This window comes from Cryptomeria japonica, unplaced genomic scaffold (assembly GCF_030272615.1).
Source record: "Cryptomeria japonica unplaced genomic scaffold, Sugi_1.0 HiC_scaffold_210, whole genome shotgun sequence".
Classification (NCBI taxonomy): Eukaryota; Viridiplantae; Streptophyta; class Pinopsida; order Cupressales; family Cupressaceae; genus Cryptomeria; species Cryptomeria japonica.
The window spans coordinates 95,646-110,000 of record NW_026729032.1 but is presented as its reverse complement, the minus strand read 5'-3'; the positions used below and the strand labels follow the sequence as shown (position 1 = coordinate 110,000).

Genomic DNA, 14,355 nt, shown 5'->3' with positions numbered 1-14,355 from the left:
TGCAACCGTAGCACTCTTTTGTGCAACCGCCCAAACAACGCCCCCTCTACCCTCTGTCGAAACACTCGGCATTGCTGCTCCCTAAGGTGAGCTTCTCCTCATAGGCAATTCCGCTCTTATCCGGTCACGTTTGTGTGCCCGAATTTCGCAAGGCAACCTCCATGGGACATGGAAAAGACTCGAGAAGAGAGCTCGCTCACGGGAGAGAGAAGCCAAGGAGACCACGAGAGTGCTGAGAGTGGGACAGCGCTGAATAGGCGGGAGAAGCCTGCGCGTATAAACGGAGATATATATCCAATTGCAACGAAGGAACGTGCCAAAGATCGAGAACAATGGCAGAAATGCTAGTAACGTGCACTTCGGGACCAACGCATCACCGGAAGACAACCGCCAAACATCGAAAGAGTCGCGATGCTCCGCAACCTACGTGCAAAGCGGTCGCACACCGGGTAAGGGAGTGAGAGCCCCAAACATAGCTGGGCGAGGCGCTCACTCCGCTCTTTAATATCTCGTTAATACCGCCAAGGAAATGGCACAAGCACACACACACAAGCATCCTCGGAAGAGGACAGTTCGAGTGACAGGTCAAATCCAAGAGTTCCGAAGACTACCTCCAGGAACAATCGGGAACAAGACCGATTACAAGTCGTCGAGTCTGTTACTGGGCGAACACGAGATGCGCACAGGAAATCGATCAGCCCTCACAATGGCCCAAGGCCAGAGATCGGACTGCTACGATTTACCCCAACAATCATCGTGCCACTCTTCGCAGAGAGGTGATAGACGCCAACGAGCCCGCGCATAGCAATCGAGGTGTAAAAAGGGCGTTGAAGGCAGGAAGCCTGGACGAAAGAGGCTACGAGGTCACCTCGAAGCGGTCTAAGAATCGGGCGCACTTGGGGCGACTACCAGTGCCAACCCCTTATCCCGCGGTGCGTCCGACACACAGAAATTTCCAAGGCGGCCAAGGAGCCTCCCCGCATAGCAATCGGGGTGTGAGGTTACGGATGCAGCATTGATAGCAATCGAGGTGGGAGGCGAAGGATGCAGAAGTGAGAGCCGAGGGATGTAGCAGAGATAGCAATCGGGGTGTGTGATGCAGAAGAGATAGCAATCGAGGTGTGCGGTGGGAAGGGCCCAGCAGCCAGAATGCATGAAGCGACGGATGAAGCAGTGATGACAACCGGGCTGTGAGGAGAGGAGGGATGCAGCCAAGAAAGCAATCAGGGCTCGAGGCAAGGGATGCATCAAGGATAGCAATCATGTTGTGAGGCGAGATTCCAAAGGCTAAACGTGAGAGGCTGCAGGGTCGACTCAGAGAGGTCTATGCATGTGAGAGGCTGAAAGCAAGGTCAACTCGGAGCGGTCTATGCATCGGGCGCGCTTGGGGCGACTACCAGTGCCAACCCCTTATCCCGCGACGCGTCCGACAAAGAGAACGTTCCAAGGCGGCAGAGGAGGTTACCAGCCGAAGGATGCAGTAGCAATAACAGGTATAGTTCCGCGGCGGCCGAGAAGACTCACCGCATAGGAATCGGGATGCGAGGCGAGGGATGCGGCGGGAAGGCCCCGACGGCTAAACGGAAGAGGCTGCAGGGCCGCCTCGGAATGGTCCAAGCATCGGACGCGATTGGGACGACTACCAGTGCCAACCCCTTATCCCGCGATGCGTCCGATACACAGATAGTTCCAAGGCGGCCGAGGAGCCTCACCGCATATCAATCGGGGTGCGAGGCGAGGGATGGGGCGGGAAGGCCCCAACGGCTAGACGGAAGAGGCTTCAGGGCCACCTCGGAATGCTCCAAGCATCGGACGCGCTTGGGGCGACTACCAGTGCCAACCCCTTATCCCGCGATGCGTCCGATACACAGATGGTTCCAAGGCGGCCGAGGAGCCTCACCGCATAGCAATCGGGGGTGCGAGGCGAGGGATGGGGCGGGAAGGCCCCAACGGCTAGACGGAAGAGGCTTCAGGGCCGCCTCGGAATGGTCCAAGCATCGGACGCGCTTGGGGCGACTACCAGTGACAACCCCTCATCCCGCGATGCGTCCGATACGAAGATGGTTCCAAGGCGGCCGAGGAGCCTCACCGCATAGCAATCGGGGTGCGAGGTGGGGGATGCGGCGAGATGGCCCCAACGGCTAGACGGAAGAGGCCACAGGGCCGCGTCGGAATAGTCCAAGCATCGGACGCGCTTGGGGCGACTACCAGTGACAACCCCTTATCCCGCGATGCGTCCGATACGAAGATAGTTCCAAGGCGGCCGAGGAGCCTCACCGCATAGCAATCCGGGTGCGAGGTGGGGGATGCGGCGAGATGGCCCCAACGGCTAGACGGAAGAGGCTGCAGGGCCGCCTCGGAATAGTCCAAGCATCGGACGCGCTTGGGGCGACTACCAGTGACAACCCCTTATCCCGCGATGCTTCCGATACGAAGACAGTTCCAAGGCGGCCGAGGAGCCTCACCGCATAGCAATGGGGGTGCGAGGTGAGGGATGCGGCGAGATGGCCCCAACGGCTAGACGGAAGAGGCCACAGGGCCGCCTCGGAATAGTCCAAGCATCGGACGCGCTTGGGGCGACTACCAGTGACAACCCCTTATCCCGCGATGCATCCGATACGAAGATAGTTCCCAGGCGGCCGAGGAGCCTCACCGCATAGCAATCGGGGTGCGAGGCGAGGGATGCGGCGAGATGGCCCCAAAGGGTAGACGGAAGAGGCTGCGGGGCCGCCTCGGAATAGTCCAAGCATCGAACGCGCTTGGGGCGACTACCACTGCCAACCCCTTATCCCGCGATGCGTCCGATACACAGATAGTTCCGAGGCGGCCGAGGAGCTGGGGGATGCGGCGAGATGGCCCCAACGGCTAGACGGAAGAGGCTGCAGGGCCGCCTCGGAATAGTCCAAGCATCGGACGCGCTTGGGGCGACTACCAGTGACAACCCCTTATCCCGCGATGCGTCCGATACACAGATAGTTCCGAGGCGGCCAAGGAGCCTCACCGCATAGCAATCGTGGTGCGAGGTGGGGGATGCAGCGAGATGGCCCCAACGGCTAGACGGAAGAGGCTGCAGGGCCGCCTCGGAATGGTCCAAGCATCGGACGCGCTTGGGGCGACTACCACTGCCAACCCCTTATCCCGCGATGCGTCCGATACACAGATAGTTCCAAGGCGGCCGAGGAGCCTCACCGAATAGCAATCGGGGTGCGAGGCGAGGGATGCGGCGAGAAAGCCCCAACGGCTAGAGGGAAGAGGCTTCAGGTCCGCCTCGGAATGGTCCAAGCATCGGACGCGCTTGGGGCGACTACCAGTGACAACCCCTTATCCCGCGACGCGTCCGATACACAGATAGTTCCAAGGCGGCCGAGGAGCCTCACCGCATAGCAATCGGGGTGCGAGGCGAGGGATGCGGCGAGAAGGACCCAACGGCTAGACGGAAGAGGCTTCAGGGCCGCCTCGGAATGGTCCAAGCATCGGACGCGCTTGGGGCGACTACCAGTGACAACCCCTTATCCCGCGACGCGTCCGATACACAGATAGTTCCAAGGCGGCCGAGGAGCCTCACCGCATAGCAATCGGGGTGCGAGGCGAGGGATGCGGCGAGAAGGACCCAACGGCTAGACGGAAGAGGCTTCAGGTCCGCCTCGGAATGGTCCAAGCATCGGACGCGCTTGGGGCGACTACCAGTGACAACCCCTTATCCCGCGACGCGTCCGATACACAGATAGTTCCAAGGCGGCCGAGGAGCCTCACCGCATAGCAATCGGGGTGCGAGGCGAGGGATGCGGCGAGAAGGACCCAACGGCTAGACGGAAGAGGCTTCAGGGCCGCCTCGGAATGGTCCAAGCATCGGACGCGCTTGGGGCGACTACCAGTGACAACCCCTTATCCCGCGATGCGTCCGATACACAGATAGTTCCAAGGCGGCCGAGGAGCCTCACCGCATAGCAATCGGGGTGCGAGGCGAGGGATGCGGCGAGAAGGACCCAACGGCTAGACGGAAGAGGCTTCAGGGCCGCCTCGGAATGGTCCAAGCATCGGACGCGCTTGGGGCGACTACCAGTGACAACCCCTTATCCCGCGACGCGTCCGATACACAGATAGTTCCAAGGCGGCCGAGGAGCCTCACCGCATAGCAATCGGGGTGCGAGGCGAGGGATGCGGCAAGAAGGACCCAACGGCTAGACGGAAGAGGCTTCAGGGCCGCCTCGGAATGGTCCAAGCATCGGACGCGCTTGGGGCGACTACCAGTGACAACCCCTTATCCCGCGACGCGTCCGATACACAGATAGTTCCAAGGCGGCCGAGGAGCCTCACCGCATAGCAATCGGGGTGCGAGGCGAGGGATGCGGCGAGAAGGACCCAACGGCTAGACGGAAGAGGCTTCAGGTCCGCCTCGGAATGGTCCAAGCATCGGACGCGCTTGGGGCGACTACCAGTGACAACCCCTTATCCCGCGACGCGTCCGATACACAGATAGTTCCAAGGCGGCCGAGGAGCCTCACCGCATAGCAATCGGGGTGCGAGGCGAGGGATGCGGCGAGAAGGACCCAACGGCTAGACGGAAGAGGCTTCAGGGCCGCCTCGGAATGGTCCAAGCATCGGACGCGCTTGGGGCGACTACCAGTGACAACCCCTTATCCCGCGACGCGTCCGATACACAGATAGTTCCAAGGCGGCCGAGGAGCCTCACCGCATAGCAATCGGGGTGCGAGGCGAGGGATGCGGCGAGAAGGACCCAACGGCTAGACGGAAGAGGCTTCAGGGCCGCCTCGGAATGGTCCAAGCATCGGACGCGCTTGGGGCGACTACCAGTGACAACCCCTTATCCCGCGATGCGTCCGATACACAGATAGTTCCAAGGCGGCCGAGGAGCCTCACCGCATAGCAATCGGGGTGCGAGGCGAGGGATGCGGCGAGAAGGACCCAACGGCTAGACGGAAGAGGCTTCAGGGCCGCCTCGGAATGGTCCAAGCATCGGACGCGCTTGGGGCGACTACCAGTGACAACCCCTTATCCCGCGACGCGTCCGATACACAGATAGTTCCAAGGCGGCCGAGGAGCCTCACCGCATAGCAATCGGGGTGCGAGGCGAGGGATGCGGCGAGAAGGACCCAACGGCTAGACGGAAGAGGCTTCAGGGCCGCCTCGGAATGGTCCAAGCATCGGACGCGCTTGGGGCGACTACCAGTGACAACCCCTTATCCCGCGACGCGTCCGATACACAGATAGTTCCAAGGCGGCCGAGGAGCCTCACCGCATAGCAATCGGGGTGCGAGGCGAGGGATGCGGCGAGAAGGACCCAACGGCTAGACGGAAGAGGCTTCAGGGCCGCCTCGGAATGGTCCAAGCATCGGACGCGCTTGGGGCGACTACCAGTGACAACCCCTTATCCCGCGACGCGTCCGATACACAGATAGTTCCAAGGCGGCCGAGGAGCCTCACCGCATAGCAATCGGGGTGCGAGGCGAGGGATGCGGCGAGAAGGACCCAACGGCTAGACGGAAGAGGCTTCAGGGCCGCCTGGGAATGGTCCATGCATCGCACGCGCTTGGGGCGACTACCAGTGACAACCCCTTATCCCGCGACGCGTCCGATACACAGATAGTTCCAAGGCGGCCGAGGAGCCTCACCGCATAGCAATCGGGGTGCGAGGCGAGGGATGCGGCGAGAAGGACCCAACGGCTAGACGGAAGAGGCTTCAGGGCCGCCTCGGAATGGTCCAAGCATCGGACGCGCTTGGGGCGACTACCAGTGACAACCCCTTATCCCGCGACGCGTCCGATACACAGATAGTTCCAAGGCGGCCGAGGAGCCTCACCGCATAGCAATCGGGGTGCGAGTCGAGGGATGCGGCGAGAAGGACCCAACGGCTAGACGGAAGAGGCTTCAGGGCCGCCTCGGAATGGTCCAAGCATCGGACGCGCTTGGGGCGACTACCAGTGACAACCCCTTATCCCGCGATGCGTCTGATACACAGATAGTTCCAAGGCGGCCGAGGAGCCTCACCGCATAGCAATCGGGGTGCGAGGCAAGGGATGCGGCGAGAAGGACCCAACGGCTAGACGGAAGAGGCTTCAGGGCCGCCTCGGAATGGTCCAAGCATCGGACGCGCTTGGGGCGACTACCGTTGCCAACCCCTTATCCCGCGATGCGTCTGATACACAGATAGTTCCGAGGCGGCCGAGGAGCCTCACCGCATAGCAATCGGGTTGCGAGGCAGATTATTGGGAAGGGAACCCCCTGGGATGCGGCTCAAGCAGTGCCCAAAGGGACTGGAATGCGGAATCACATCGAGAGACCCAAATGCTATACGAGGGCTCAAATCGAATTATCGATTTGGCCACGACATGGACGCATCGGAACGACTACCTTTGCCGAACCACTCGCAATTGCATCCATACCGAAACCAATAGACATTTCCGTTAGAGCCCTCGCATAGCATTCGGGAATCTCGCATGCCCCTCTAAATCGACCAATGCTGGCGCTCAACGAAAATCCGAGCGCTACCACCGTTCGAGCGCCAGCATTGGTCGAGTTAGAGGGGCACGGGGGAGAATGCTCCAGTCAACACCTCCCCTATATAAGTTATTTGTCCGATTCTCGCACAACCGTAGTCTGCCTCGTCGAATCAAACAACGGTCCCAGATTCCGACTTCCGTTCCGTAGAGACCCAAAAGCTAGATGGAGGCTCGCAAGAAAGAGAGTCGGCGCATAGCAATCGGGTTTCTCGAACGTTTAGGGACCGAGCTCACTTGCGGATAGGGCAAAATCCGCCAAGCAACCCAAAAGCTAGACGGGGGCTCGAATCGAATCGCCTAGGCGGCCACAACAACGACGTGTTGGATCGACTACCAGTGCCAAACCATTCAGCAAGACTAGTCTGTGTCGAGGCCGGATAGAGATTCTCAGAGAGCGCCCGTATAGCATTTAGGAGACCTGCCGCGTCCCTCACACTCGACAAATGGTGGTGCACGTTTATAAATCCGAGCGATCCCAACCCTTTCAAGCACCAACATCGGTCGAGATAGAGGGGCACGGAGGGGGCTGCGTGAGACAACACAGTCCCCTATATAAGTTATTTGTCCGATTCTCACACATCCGAAGAATGGTCATCAAATCGGACAACAGCCCAAACTTCCGACTTCCGTCCCAGAAAGCCCAAGAGCTATCTAAAACGTTCATGGCCGGAACTCGATCGCGGCTATACCAGTCCGCCAAGCAACCCAAAAGCTAGACTGGAGCTCTAGTCGAATCACCTCTGTGGCCATTGCAAGGACGTGTTGGAGCGACTACCATTGCCGAACCATTCCGCAGGTCGAGTCCATACCAAGGCCGCATAGAGATTCACGATGAGCTCCTGCATAGCAATCAGGAGACTTGCCGTGTCCATCACAATCGATAAATCCTGGTGCAAGATTTTTGCATCCGAGCGCTCCAACCAGTCGAGCACCAGCATCAATCGACATAAACGGGCACGGGGGGAGGATGCTCGAGAACACTACCTCCCCTATATAAGTTATTTGTCCGATTCTCAAGCAGCCGAAGTCTGGTCATCGAATCGGGTCAAAGACCACAACTTCCGACTTTACCCACAATGCAAGTCATCGAATCGAACATCGGCCCCCGAGTCGGACTCCATGCGTATGTCAGGTCATCGGACCCAAATTCCGCCTTCCTGCGCATGGCGGGCCATCAATATCAACTCGGTCATCGGACCCAAACTCCGCCTTTCTGCGCATGGCACGCCTTCAAATCGGTCATCGGACCCAAATTCCGCCTTCCTGTGCATGGCGGGCCATCAACATCAACTCGGTCATCGGACCCAAATTCCGCCTTTCTGCGCATGGCACGCCATCAACTCGGTCATCGGACCCAAATTCCGCCTTCCTGCGCATGGCAGGTCATCGGACACAAATTCAGACCTCGCCAATATGCCTACGTATCGAATCGGTCATCGGACCCAACTTCCGACTTCATCCATACTGTAGGGTCTTTGAGGTTGGCGCGGTGCGCTCAACCCGGGGAGTCGACCCATCGAAGCATACACCTCCCCTATATAAGCTATTTGTCCGATTCCCACACCTGTGTAGTTTGCACCTCTGACCAGGACATCGACCCCAACTTCCGAACTCGACTGCAACGACGGCACCAGCGCCTTGGTGCGCACCTTGCGACGCACAGTCCCAACATTCGCCTTCCTGCACATGGCAGGTCATCGGACCCAAATTCCGACCTCGCGAGTATGCCTACATATCGAATCGGTCATCGGACACAACTTCCGACTTCATCCATACCGTAGGGTCTTTGAGGTTGGCGCGGTGCGCTCAACCCGGGGAGTCGACCCAACGAAGCATACACCTCCCCTATATAAGCTATTTGTCCGATTCCCACACCTGTGTAGTTTGCACCTCCGATCAGGACATCGACCCCAACTTCCGAACTCGCCTGCAACGACCGAACCAGCGCCTTGGTGCGCACCTTGCAACGCACAGTGCCAACATTCGCCTTCCTGCACATGGCAGGTCATCGGACCCAAATTCCGACCTCGCGAGTATGCCTACATATCGAATCGGTCATCGGACCCAACTTCCGACTTCATCCATACCGTAGGGTCTTTGAGGTTGGCGCGGTGCGCTCAACCCGGGGAGTCGACCCAACGAAGCATACACCTCCCCTATATAAGCTATTTGTCCGATTCCCACACCTGTGTAGCTTGCACCTCCGATCAGGACATCGACCCCAACTTCCGAACTCGACTAAAAAGACCGCACCAGCACCTTGGTGTGCACCTTGCAACGCACAGTGCCAACATTCGCCTTCCTGCACATGGCAGGTCATCGGACCCAAATTCCGACCTCATGAGCATACCTACTAATCGAATCGGTCATCGGACCCAACTTCCGACTTCATCCATACCGTAGGGTCTTTGAGGTTGGCGCGGTGCGCTCAACCTGGGGAGTCGACCCATCGAAGCATACACCTCCCCTATATAAGCTATTTGTCCGATTCCGACACCTGTGTAGTTTGCACCTCCGCTCAGGACATCGACCCCAACTTCCGAACTCGCCTGCAACGACCGAACCAGCGCCTTGGTGCGCACCAAAAGTGCGCACTTTTGGAGGGCACTTTTGTGCGCTCCAAAGGTGCGCACTTTTGGAGGGCACTTTTGTGCGCTCCAAAGGTGCGCACTTTTGGAGGGCACTTTTTGGAGGGCACTTTTGTGCGCTCCAAAGGTGCGCACTTTTGGAGGGCACTTTTTGGAGGGCACTTTTCTGCGCTCCAAAGGTGCGCACTTTTGGAGGGCACTTTTTGGAGGGCACTTTTCTGCGCTCCAAAGGTGCGCACTTTTGGAGGGCACTTTTCTGCGCTCCAAAGGTGCGCACTTTTGGAGGGCACTTTTTGGAGGGCACTTTTCTGCGCTCCAAAGGTGCGCACTTTTGGAGGGCACTTTTGTGCACTCCAAAGGTGCACACTTTTGGAGGGCACTTTTTGGAGGGCACTTTTCTGCACTCCAAAGGTGCGCACTTTTGGAGGGCACTTTTTGGAGGGCACTTTTGTGCGCTCCAAAGGTGCGCACTTTTGGAGGGCACTTTTTGGAGGGCACTTTTGTGCGCTCCAAAGGTGCGCACTTTTGGAGGGCACTTTTGTGCACTCCAAAGGTGCGCACTTTTGGAGGGCACTTTTCCTGCGCTCCAAAGGTGCACACCTAGGTGAGCACCTTCGACCACACCTTGTAGCACACCAAACTCTGACTTTCGACTTCATCCGCAATGCAGGGTCTTTGAGGTTGGCGCAATGCGCACAACCAGGGGAGTCGACCCATCAAACCCAACACCTCCCCTATATAAGCTATTTGTCTGATTCTCATACATGCGTAGCCTGCAGGAGCAATTAGGACATCGACCCCAACTTTCGGCTTCTAAACGAAAACAAGGTCTTTGAGGTTGGTGTAATGCGAACAACTAGGGGAGTCAACCCATCAAACCCAACACCTCCCCTATATAAGCTATTTGTCTGATTCTCATACATGTGTAGTCTACAGGAGCAATTAGGACATCGACCCCAACTTTTGACTTCTTAACGAAAACAAGGTCTTTGAGGTTGACGTAATGCGCACAACCAGGGGAGTCGACCCATCAAACCCAACACCTCCCCTATATAAGCTATTTGTCCGATTCTCATACATGTGTAGCCTACAGGAGCCATTAGGACATTGACCCCAACTTTTGACTTCTTAACGAAAACAAGGTCTTTGAGGTTGGCGTAATGCGCACAACCAAGGGAGTTGACCCATCAAACCCAACACCTCCCCTATATAAGCTATTTGTCTGATTCTCATACATGTGTAGCCTGCAACAACGATTAGGACATCCACCCCAACTTCTGAATTCGTCTGCGTTGACCGCACCAAAGGTGCACGCCTTGGTGCTCACCAAAATCCGACTTCCGACTTCTACTGCTATGCGGGGTCTTTGAGGTTGGCGCAGTGCGCACAACCAGGGGAGTCAACCCACCGAATGCAACACCTCCCCTATATAAGCTATTTGTCTGATTCTCATACATGCGTAGACTGCAGCAATGATTAGGACATCCACCCCAACTTTTGACTTCTTAAACAAGACAGGGTCTTTGAAGTTGGTGCAGTGCACACAACCAGGGGAGTCGACCCATCAAACGCAACACCTCCCCTATATAAAGCTATTTGTCCGATTCTCATACGTGTAGTCTGCAGCAGCGATTAGGACATCGACCCCAACTTCCGAATTCGTTTGCATTGACCGCACCAAAGGTGCACGCCTTGGTGTGCACCTTGGAGTGCACTTTGGTGCTCACCTCGGTGCACACTTTGGTGTGCACCTCGGTGTGCACCAAAGGTGCGCACCTTGGAGCGCACCAAAGGTGTACACTTTGGAGCGCACCACATAGGGTCTTTGAGAGGTTGGCGCAGTGCGCACACCAAGGTGGGTGTTGAGGTGCGTGCCGAGGTGGGTGGGTGCTAGGGTGCGCTCCATGGTGGGTGCCAGGGTGGGTGCGTGCTAGGGTGGATTCCAAAGAGGGTCATAGGGTGGGTGCCAAGGTGGGTTGGTGATATAGTGGGTTCAAAGGTGGGTACTAGGGTGGGTTCCAAGGTGGGTCACAAGTTGGGTGCCAGGATGCGTGGGTGTTAGGTTGGGTGCCAAGGTGGGCTCCTGCGTGGGTGGGTGCTAGGGTGGGTTTCAAGGTGGACGCGAGGGCGGGTGCCAAGGTGGGTAACAAGTTGGGTGTTAGGATGGGTGAGTGCTAGAGTGGGTGCCAAGGTGGGTGGGTGCTAAGGTGGATGCCAAGGTGGTTCACAGGGTGGGTGGGTTCTAGGGTGAGTTCCAAGGTGGGTCACAGGTTTAGTGCTAGGGTGCGTGTCAAGGCGGGTGTCGAGGTGCCTGGGTGCTAGGGTGTGGATGCCAATGTGGGTCATAGGGTGGGTACTAGGGTGGGCTGCAATGTGGGTGCCAAGGTGGGTAACATGCTCGGTTGGTTCTAAATTGGGTGTCAGGGTGGGTGTGCACCCACCTTGCCCGAGGTGGGTGCCAAGGTGCCAGTGTGGGTGGGTGCTAAGGTGGATGCCAAGGTGGGTGAGAAGGTGGGTGATAGGTTGAGTGGTAGGATGGGTGGGTGCCAAGATGGGTCACAGGGTGGGTGCAAGGGTGGGTAGGTGCTAGGGTTGGTGTCAGGGTGGGTGGGTGCTAGGTTGGGTTCCAAGGTGGGTGCGAGGGTGAGTGTCAAGGTGGGTCACAGGTTAGGTGCTAGGATGGGTGAGTGCTAGGGTGCAAAGGTGCCAGGGTGGGTGCTAGGATGGGTCGATGCTAGGGTGAGTGGCAAGGTGGGTCCACAAGTGTCAAGGTGGGTGCCGAGGTGGGTGCCAACTTGGGTTCCAAGGTGGGTGCCAAGTGGGCGACTGCTATGGTGGATGCCAAGGTGGGTCACGGGGTGGGTGCCAAGTTGCTAGGTTGTGTTCCAAGGTGGGTGCCAACGTGGCTGCTAGGGTGCGTGGGTTAAAGGGTGTGTCACAACGTGGGTGCCAGGATGGGTGCGCACCCACACTGGCCAAGACGGGTGCAAGGTTGGGTTCCAAGCCCGGTCACAGGCTGGGTGCTAGGATGGGTGGGTGCCAAGGTGGGCACCAGGGTGGGTGCACCCACCCTGGCCAAGGTGGGTCACGGGGTGGGTCCTAGGGTGGGTAACAGGGTGGGTACTAAGGTGCGTGCCAAGGTGGGTCATGGGGTGGGTGCCAAGGTGGGCACCAGGGTGGGTGTGCACCAACCCTAGCCAGGGTAGGTCACGGGGTGGTTGTCGGGGTGGGCGTCAAGGAGCCAAGGTGGGTGGCAAGTAGCCAAGTTGCGTGCCAAGGTGGGTGTCGGGGTGGGTGCCAAGGATCCAAGGTGGGTGCCAAGGAACCAAGGTGGGTGTCTGGGTGGGTGCCGAGGTGGGAGCCAGGGTGGGTCCCAAGGTGAGTGCAAAGGTGGGTGCCAGGGTCAAGGTGAGTGCCAATGTGGGTTCCAAGGTGCCAGGGTCAGGGTGAGTGCCAATGTGGGTTCAAAGGTGCTAAGTTGGGTGCGAGGTTGGGTGCGAGGGTGGGTGGGTGCCAAGGTGTGCTAGGTGGAAGCCCGGGTGGGTCGGCATCCCATGGGTGTCGAGTTGGGTGCCTGATGGGTGCTTCTTGTCAAGTTTTAGTCGTCGGGACTCATTTCGAGCCTTAGAGGTCGTTTCTTGTCCGGTTGCCCTGTCTTCGACCTGGGAACCCAATTTTGGTCCTCGGGTCCCATTTTTTTTTGTCTCGCATCCCACTTTTGGCCTGTGGCCTTTTCGGGGTCGATTCTCGTTTTGGGCATCAGAGCATGTTTCTTCTCCTAAAACCCAATATTTGTTTATTAAGTCTCGGAACACATTTTTGTTCTCGTGGACCCATCATGGGTCTTGGAACGCATTTGTGGTCCTTGGGTCCCATTTTGCATCCCGAAACTTGTGTTTTGGTGCTTGATCCCTATTTTGGGTGCCCACCTTGCACCAAGTGCGCACCCGGGGCAAACCGAGCGCCTTGGTGCACCGGGGCAAGATCGAGCGTGCACCCGAGGCGCCCCGAACATGCACCAAGGTGCACTCGGCCCACATGTGAGCGCAGGTCGTTGCGCCCGAGGTGGTGTGTGGGCACCGCGTTGCAGACGGGACACTGCACGCACACGACGCCCCGTCCAGGTGCACGCACGTAGGCCGGGCCGGGTGCACACCCGACGCCCTAGCAAGGTGCGCGCACCCGGGCAGGGCTCACACTTGGCGAACGGGGCGCACTTCGCGAGGGAGGGTGTGCACCTCGACGGGGGTGGGTGGCCGGGGTGGATTCGCACGTGGGTCGCGGTTTGCTAAGTACACACTGCGACAAGCTCATAACGGGTGCGATCATACCAGCGTTAGTGCACCGGATCCCATCAGAACTCCGCAGTTAAGCGCGCTTGGGCCGGAGTAGTACTGGGATGGGTGACCTCCCGGGAAGTCCCGGTGTTGCACCCTTTCTTAGTTTTTCGCCGGGCGTCGCAATGCTATTTGAATAAACCTTTTGCCCGTTTGCGTTCTCGTCGGGGCCGGGCCGGGCCGGGGTGCGCTGCCCGCACTACCGCGCGCGCGGGGGCGACACCGAGCGCGCACCCGAGGCGCCCCGAGCACACAGGCCACGGTGCAACCCGGGCGTTGTGCGCGCACCCCGGTGCGCCCGAGGTGCTGCGCGCGCACCCAGGTGAAATCGGTGTGCACCTCGGCCAGTGCGCGCTCGGTCGAGTCGCGCACGTTGGCCAAGGTGCACGGTGATGTTTCTTACTCTAAGGTTCCGCACCAGACGCCCGGGACAGGTGAGCGAAGCTGGGCGGGGCCGGGTGCGCGGCCGGGGCAGGTGCACGCAGCTGGAGAGAGCTTTGGAGCACACCAGAGGTGCGCACCTTGGAGCACACTTCGGAGCGCACCAATGATGCGCTCCATTCAAAAGTTTCCTGAAAAGGCAAAAAAAGTTGAGATTATAGAATTTCCCACTTGAGAGATTGTAAAAAAAAAAAATTTAAAATGAAGGAAACGCGGGTGCCAAGGTGTGCGCGCCCGGGTGCGCAGCCCAGCCAAGGTGTGCGCACCAAGGCGCCCACCCTGGCGAAGGTGCACGCAAGGTGCGCACCCGAGGCAAACCGGACAATTAACCCAACTTTCGACTTCGCGCGCACCTGCGCACCTTGGAGCGCACTTCGGAGCGCTCCTTGTTGCGCACCAATCTTGGGCACCTCGGAGTGCACCATGGCGCCCACCAAGGTGCGCACCCGGGGCAAACCGAGCTCCGAC

General features: G+C 58.7%; 1 non-coding gene across 1 annotated transcript; it reads left to right on the top strand.

Annotated features, from left to right (window-relative positions):
• Positions 1–13,426: 13,426 nt before the first annotated feature.
• LOC131868579 (5S ribosomal RNA) lies at positions 13,427–13,545 on the top strand. Its single transcript, XR_009367026.1, has one exon. It is a non-coding gene; the product is annotated as a 5S ribosomal RNA (ribosomal RNA).
• The last annotated feature ends 810 nt before the right edge of the window (positions 13,546–14,355 follow it).